Here is an 8,171-nt window from a genome sequence, read left to right on the forward strand (position 1 = left end):
GGGATTGGGGGGCGGGGGGATGGGGAAGTGGTTCGATAAATTCATTTCTGTTACAAGCATCTTTTATACATATTACTAAAGAGAACATAGTAAGAAATGCAAATAATAGTTCTTTATTTTATTATGACAGTTAATTAATAGCAACCTGTTTTAATGAATAAAGTCACTCCGAGTCCTTCAGCACTTCCTAAGTAGAGGCCAGAATCTGTAGGGATTCTTTTCCCCCCAATTGTATAGCTCCTAGACTCCAAGCGCTATATAGGCCCCTGTATAGAAATGCTCACTAATGAAGAGGGAGGGCTAGAAGCTTGTCTGCATTCAAAGATCACTGGTGAGTCATTCAGCAAGAAAAGGCCCCTTACCAGGAATAGTCACAGTTCCGTGGCATTGTACTAGCAAAAGGGGCTGATCAAAGGTCTCCTGCGGAGCTTGCATGGTTCCCTTTCATACCACGACCATAATTAAAACCACTAATTCTCTTTTAAAATGCTGCAGGATGCCATGTAGGCATCTGTCTGGAGTGTCCTTTGTGATGTCATAAGCTGTTAAGGACCAGTGCCGAGGGCTTTTGAGTGAAATGCCAGTCATGAAGGTGCTTCAAGACAAGGGTGCCTCTCAAAGCTTGACAGGGCCTTGACTGCACAATTCGAGCTGAATTTGCCCCTTGTCAGCTGCCAGTAAATAAATCTCAAAGGGGGAAAAGCTGAAGTTTCATTACCTGATCCATGGGGCTTTGTTGGTTTTGGCATCACACAGGGGAAGCTCTTGCCCCTCCATTCTCCGGATTTGAAGATGGCCATTGGACCCTGCAGAGCCTGGACAGGGTTCAGAGCGGGACCTTTTGAAGAGTGTCAATAGTTGTAACAGTTCAGCTGTTAGGAAGACAAATAAATGGAGGAGCTCATTAATCCGCTTTTGGCTCTCGGTGCCTTTTGCCCTTTTATCACAGCCTTATTAGGCTCCTACTCATCTTGAACCAGAAAAAAATGAATTGGAGTTGTTGAGTACTAATTGGCAAAGACTTTTAATCATGGGCCAAGAACTTTCACTGACTTGAAAGTAACTTCTCCACAGGGAAGAACGAAAAACCTGGTTTACCTTAAAACAAAAACCTGTTGGATTCAGCGTGGTGTAAAAATTTAAGGAAGCGTTGATAAATTGTCTAAGTTGATCCATTTGAAAGAAATCGGGTGAGATTCGGGTTTCCACTTTTCTTAAAGAGGAGAAGCACAATAAAATTCAAATGACCATTCCCTGGACATGCGTTGCTTTTCTGGGTTCAGGAGAGAGATGTCTTGCGCGGTGGCTTGGGGCGACGGAGCCTCAGTACATACGTGGACGGGAATGTGCATTTGGGCATCTGTATACACATGCTGTTGGAAGGACCTTATGGAAAGGAGTATTTCCTATGTATGGCCTTAAAGCATGGCAAATGAAGGCCTCTTTTTGAGGCTGCCTGTTGAGTTTGCGTCTATAAGGAGGCGCTCCATATGTATGTCTGAATATATACTTCATGTATTGACTGTGGTCAATGGCACATAGATTCTTCTCTACAGTATACTTTGCGCAGCAGTGGCTTTGGACCACTCTCTCTTTGCAAAAGCAGTGATATATATATGATGGCCCAGGGTAGGGTCATAATTATTGAGATCGCTAAAAACCATCAGTACGTGAAAAAAACAGCCAGCTTGGGCGCGTTGGGCTTCATTCCCAGATCAACCGTTCTGAAGGATTCTTTCTCTTGTGTGCCATTAAGCAAGTTGCTTTCTTTTTCTTTCCCTTACTTTTCCTTGGCTGGTGCACAACCACCACCAAACCCGACAGAAGGGGTCTCCTTTAGTCTAACCCCCGGGCATGGAAGAGCATGTGAAGGAGGTGACTTCTCTTGCAGGGTTTGGCCAGGATCCTCCTAGCAATGTCCCCGGAGTGCCGCGGCTTGGCAGGACGACAGGAACCCCACAAGGCCAACTTCTGCCTGGACTTTGGCCTGCGGAGCAAGTGGGAGCCGGCAAGACCGCCCGCCTCTCCCCGCTCTGCGATGCCCTCCTGGCCGGCCCCGGGCTGGCTGCACACCAGAGCGCAGGGCAGGGACTGTGGCTCCGGGCCCTCGAACCAAGCCCCCAGCCCCACGCCCACGGAGGGGAGCTAGGCTCCGTTCTTACTGTTGACTCTCCCCTTTGCTCTGTGTTTCTCAAAGGTCCCATTTTATCTTTTTTTTTTTTTTTTTTTTTTTTTTTTTTTATTTATTCAAAGGTCCCATTTTAAAAAATGCTTTTGTCCTATGACTCAAAATAAAGCCAAAATGGAAAGGCATCAATTACTAGTAGACTTCTTGAGATCTTCTAATAGACATTGTGACATGTTACCTCCGTTCGTCTTCCTTGTATTTTCTGATGATAGAGCCGTTATGTTTACTTAGCTTTTATGATATCTAAACAAAGCTCATTTTGAGTGTTCAGGGTAATTTTTGGATACCCAGCTGATTTCTTTAGGTCATCAGGCTAGTATATATGAAGACTAGCTTTTTAAATTTATATTTTAAAAGTTAAACAATGTGAATCCTTAATCACGGTTTCCACCAATATCCCTCAGAATTTAGAAATTCTTTTAATATTCAGGAAAAAAAAAGTTTTAATAGCAGAGGTTGAAAAAAAAATGGATCCTGTTACAGCAGATCCTTTCACTCTGTTTTAATGCTGGTATATTTTAGAAATGCACCAATGTAGGGTATTACTGTTCTTCTTAGTGGCTTCAAGTCCTGTGGTTAGGTGAAGAAATAAAATTCCAGCCCAGGAAAAGAGTCACACTGCTCTATTCATCCTCATATTTTGTTGTGGATGCAAAATCATTCTAGAGCGTATACTCACAAACAAATAAGTCATGTTTCCAGGCATTCTGGGAACATCTAAAGGCCAGGATCTTGGCACAGCATTACAGAGCAAACAGGGAGCTACAGCTTTTGCAGCGATCATATTCAATGAAGACGTCATTGTCAGTACCCTCGAAAGGTCTGTTTGATTTGGATCAGCATCGGACGGTGGGAAAAAAGCCTCAGGAATAACACAATGTGTTTACCTGGATATAGGAAAGCAAACTAACAGGACTATATCTTGAGAAAGGGATTTTTCTGGAAAAAAAAAATTCTGATTGCTCTTCAACACTGTAATATACATCTGGTGGAAAGGATCTGAACAAAAGGTTAGCTTATGTCATATTGCAAAAAGAAAAAAGTAGGGGGAGAGATGGCTAGAGGCTCCAAAACTATAAACAGGAAGCCTGCAGTTATGGACCTGTAAGTGGAGTTGTCTGAATCTTTTCCTCAGATCCCAGGTGTTATTGGTTGGGGTTAATTTTCAGTGACATAAGTATTGTGATGATTTGAGAAAAGTCGAGTTGATAAAGTCGAGAAACTTGCAAGATACGGATCGAACACAAAGACAAATAACTGGCCCGATTTCCATCCTAGTGATGGATCTTCTCCAGCAGCCCAGTAGTCTTGCCGCCTCCGTAGTTGCCATTAGGTGAGGAGGGTGTTCAATAACACTCTAACAAAAGGTAAATAGAAATCCAGATCTAAGATTTCACCCTCTCATAATTTCAGTTGTTTATAATTTGCTCTAAGTCTGTATAAATAGTATCAGGGGAAAGAAGTACAATAGGAGTATAGTTTTTATATTGGTAAGCTAATTGTAGATTATAGATTATAAACTGATAAATGGACATTATGTCCTGTTTTTGAAAATATGCACACCATAATCATCTTCTATGTAGAAATCTTACCTAAAAAGAGGTGATTTTGTAATGTAACCTTTTAAAGAAGATAATTTTGAGATTTCTCTCATCTCAATGAAATATTCCCCGGATGGTTGAACCATTGGAAATACCCTTCCTACCTGTGGTTGTTGCTTATATGGAAAAGTGTGAGCCATAGAACCCAAAAGAGAACACTGCGTGGGAAGTGAGACCCAGTTTTCTCATCATGGGCTTATGGTGGGATGGAACCTACATGGGTCACCTGGTACCCTAGATCCTTGAGTGTTGTTCAAGACACAAGAAATCCCAGTGATACCCTGGCATGCCAAGGTGTGAACTCAAAAACTGCAACAGGTGGCCATCTAGGATCTGAGGACAGGGTAAAAGATGCAAGGACTAGGGTCTTCTTGTAGTATCTCCCCTAAAAATACGTTCCCGAAGTGGAAGGAAAACATTATATAGTTGTATTTTTATTAATAGTGCTTTTAAAAGTTAAACAAAAAACAAAGGCTCTTTTAAAGTACTCTAGCAAGAGTGCCTGGGTGGCTCAGTGAGTTAAGTGTCTGACTTCAGCTCAGGTCATGATCTTGGGGTGGAGGGATTGAGCCCCGCATTGGGCTCCCTGCTCAGCGGGGAGTCTGATTGTCCCTCTGCCCTTCCCACCCCCCCCCAACTCATTCTCTCTCTCCCTCTCTCAAGTAAATAAACAAATAAAATCTTTTTAAAAAATTACTCTAGCAAAAGCTACAGAAACTTTAAAAGGGGTTGTTTATAAATGGAAGATGATTCATTTATCAAAACACTAGGGTTCCTGTAACTGAAGAGTTAAAAGCCAGTCTAACAAGTGAGAGGAAGTTTCAAAAAGTTTTGTTTATAAAAGAATGAAAACCCAAAGTTCAACTGTGTAGCACTTAAAATGGGAAAGTTCACCGATGAGAGCACTTGTGCTTAGTGGTGGTTTTTATTTAGTATGTCATAATTTGTTCACTACAATTAGGATACATTCCTTCAATATTCCTTCAACTATGTGTCTCCATAGTTTTTATATTTTTCTTTCAGTGATCAGAATTCTTATTTTTTTTTAAGATTTTTTAATTTATTTGCTTGAGAGAAAGCAAGGAAGAAAGAGAGCACAGAGAGTGAGGGAGAAGCTGAGCAAGGTGCCCAACACAGAGCTTGATCACAGGACCCCAGGATCATGACCTGACCCAAAGACAGATGCTTAACTGACAGAGCCACCCAGGCGCCCCTCAGTGATCAGAATTCTAACCACCAGCCTACACAATCACCTGCGTCCCCCTGAGGCCGTTCCTCGGGGCACAGGATTGTGCCTGGTCCTGGTGTTTGTTAACCTGGGTCATGGAGTCAATTTAGTGAAAATTAGGGCCATCTTTTTCTTAATGAAATAGAGTAAAAATATCATGATGCATCCAAGGTAACAAGGATAAGTATTCTTTCATGAAACTTTTAGTCTCCTTCCTTGCATATGTGTGTGTGGTTGCGTGTATAACACATATATCATGCTATGTAGTGTGTGTGTGTGTGTGTGTGTGGTGTGTGTGCCTGCGTGTAAAAAGCACTTGCGTATAAATATATATATGTATGTGAACTAGGTCATAATATAAAATGTATTTCTTATTGTGGGTCACAGAAAAGAATAGATTGGAAAGCCACTGGCTGAGGGGAATTTATCTAACTTTAGTGAACGTGAATGCCAAAACATTAGTTAGGGATCATCTCATATAACCAGCACAATGAATCTAGTTTAGTGAATGAGAAACAGGCCTACACTTAGTAAGCGACTTGATTTATGTCACACAGCTAGGTAATAGCCGAGCTGGGACCAGAGCATGAGCTATTTAGCTCGATAACTGTGATTTCCATCACAGGTAAATAAAACCAGCTACATTCCACTGTCTGTTGTGTGTCACATTAAAATTCCCAAATAATGTGGCCATATTAAAATTATGATAGACTTTTCTAGAGGTAAATTGCATCTAAAATTGAGAACTGTGTTGTAGGGTATTGTTTAAAAGCTATACACTGACCAGCTTTCTTCCCCTTCTCCAAACTTCTGGGATATAATTTCTTTTTTTCCCTTCCCTTTTAGACAGAGCCTGTATCCTTGGCCTTTGACAGAGAATTTCCCTATGCTTCCTGGATTTAGGAACATATATCCAAATCAAAATGCTTTAGTGCAGTAAGAAAAAGTCACTTTGAAATCTTGGGACTTGTTAGCATAGATTATATTCCAGCTGAATCATCTACTGAAAGCTCCATTTGAAAAATGTTGCACTAATTTATATATTCCTTACCCCTTCTAAGCAGGGTTCATAGCATAATAGTATTTCTGTGTTTTGCAGAAGGAAATATGTCCCAGCTCCACTGGAATGTTCATTGAGTTGGGAATTAGACTTTTCTTCCCAGAAACCAAGGCCATCTAGAGCTGGTGTTCATGATTGTTCTGTTTGGTTTGGCCACTCTTTTAAATTTTTTAAGTGTCCAGAAAGGCAGATTCCTCTTTGGAGGCCTGAATGTCTGGTTTCCTAATTGTGAACATTACCAATTCAGTGTTTAGGTAATAGTGATTTCTTCCAAATTTGGCTCTTGAGTCCTATGTATGATTTGTAAAAATATATAACTATGGTAATATCAAGAACTATTATGGTTGTTGATAAAACAACTAATTCCATTTAGTAGCCATCGAACGGCTTCAGTGATCTGAAATCACCTAAACGTCCTGCACTTACTGTCAGAGTCGGAAGTAGTTTCGCCCTTCCTCTTTGGGAAGCAAATACGTCTGGTGTAGCCCTGAGACAAAGACCACATGAACCGTGCTGCACACTCTCTGGGCTAAAGGTGAGGGTGACCCTGTTGGCAGCGTTAGCATTTATGTGACAGTACTTTTCTCCTTCTCCATGTCCCTTGTGAACAGTCAGTTGATCCACAGAACCTGTGGATATTATGAGCCAGTAACAAGGTAATGTGTGACCCGACACAGGAATCAAACAAAACTAGAACTTTGTTTTAAAGCAGTTTTGTGGAATTTTGGTAAGATGGAGATTCTGTGTTCCTTTTTTTATATATAGTGCAGGACTGTTACAGGATTAAAGAAATACCCTAACAAAGACCTGTGTCTCGTCCCTGAAAGTGCCCATCTCAGTGCCCTCCTGGGCTCATTTTGTCCCTAAAAGAGCAAAGAGCAGAAACTTAGTCCTTCCCAACTCTTCCACTTACTCTCCCAGGTTCCAGGCTATTTCAGAAAGCACAGGCCTTTTGTGGATGGCACTAGAAGCACTATGTAGTGTGGTGATCAGAGCGTGACTCCCAGCTCTGCCATTTACTAGCTGGATGACTTGGACCAATTGTCTCTGTGCCTTAATTTCCTTTTCTGTAAAATGGGGATAGATCAGATGTACCTGAGGACAGGTCTGTAAGGATGAAGTGGGTGGCTATGTATAAAGAGCTTCGAACATACCAGCTGTTCACAGTGCCAGCTGTTTTCATTAATATGCCAGCAGAACCAGCTCGCATCCATTTTTACACCTCAGTAAAATAAGTCTAAAGAGCCTTCTGCGGACTGCTGCTCTGCTTCTCTCTTGTATATTTTTATAAGTCCTCACTAAATAGGCGTCTGGAAAACTTAAATAGTTCAATTTAAATTACAAGGGTAATTATAAATAACGTGTTACTTTATATATACTTTATATAAATATACTTTATATATATACACTTTATATAACTTATATGGGAAACTGGCAATTACAAGAGAGTAACCAAGAAGCACTGAGCAGATGAAGAACTGAAAGCAGTCCCGTTAATAAGGAAAGCATCTCCGTCTGTGAGCGGGTGCACGTACGCGCGTGCGTGCGCGCGCACCCAAGTACGATCCATCCCGTGTGACCCCGGTACCATGACGGTCCTTCCCTCTTCCTGTTGGTGCATCTGCAAGGAAGCTTCAATGTCACTACCATTTGCCTTCTCTCCCCCACCTCGGATTTTGCCATTTGTACGTCTGATTCCACCTTCCCCCAAACAGCGTGGATTCCATTTTCCCCAGAGACCTCTGGAAGAATAAGTCTCCTCCTCGACCCAGCTTCACGGAGCACTTAGAGGACTGGCATGGGGCAGGAAGCTTGGAGTCCCGAACTCAGGACTGCTGCTGGGCTCGTAAAACCACGCTGGGACAGCGTCCTAGATCTCCCCGTGGGGAAGAGTGGGGTGCCCATCAGTATGTTCTGCAGACGACTACAGCATCCACCCACCTGTTTTTTTTTTTTAATTCATTTCATCAAAACACATTTTTTGAGTTCCTACAACGTGCCAAGCCTGGCTACTGGGTTTTCGGAGAGAGGGGGAACCAGACAGACAAGGGTCTGTCCCCTGTGGAGCTTCTATTTGCAGAGGGGGAGAAAGCC

Source organism: Ailuropoda melanoleuca, chromosome 14 (assembly GCF_002007445.2).
Source record: "Ailuropoda melanoleuca isolate Jingjing chromosome 14, ASM200744v2, whole genome shotgun sequence".
In the NCBI taxonomy this organism is placed as follows: Eukaryota; Metazoa; Chordata; class Mammalia; order Carnivora; family Ursidae; genus Ailuropoda; species Ailuropoda melanoleuca.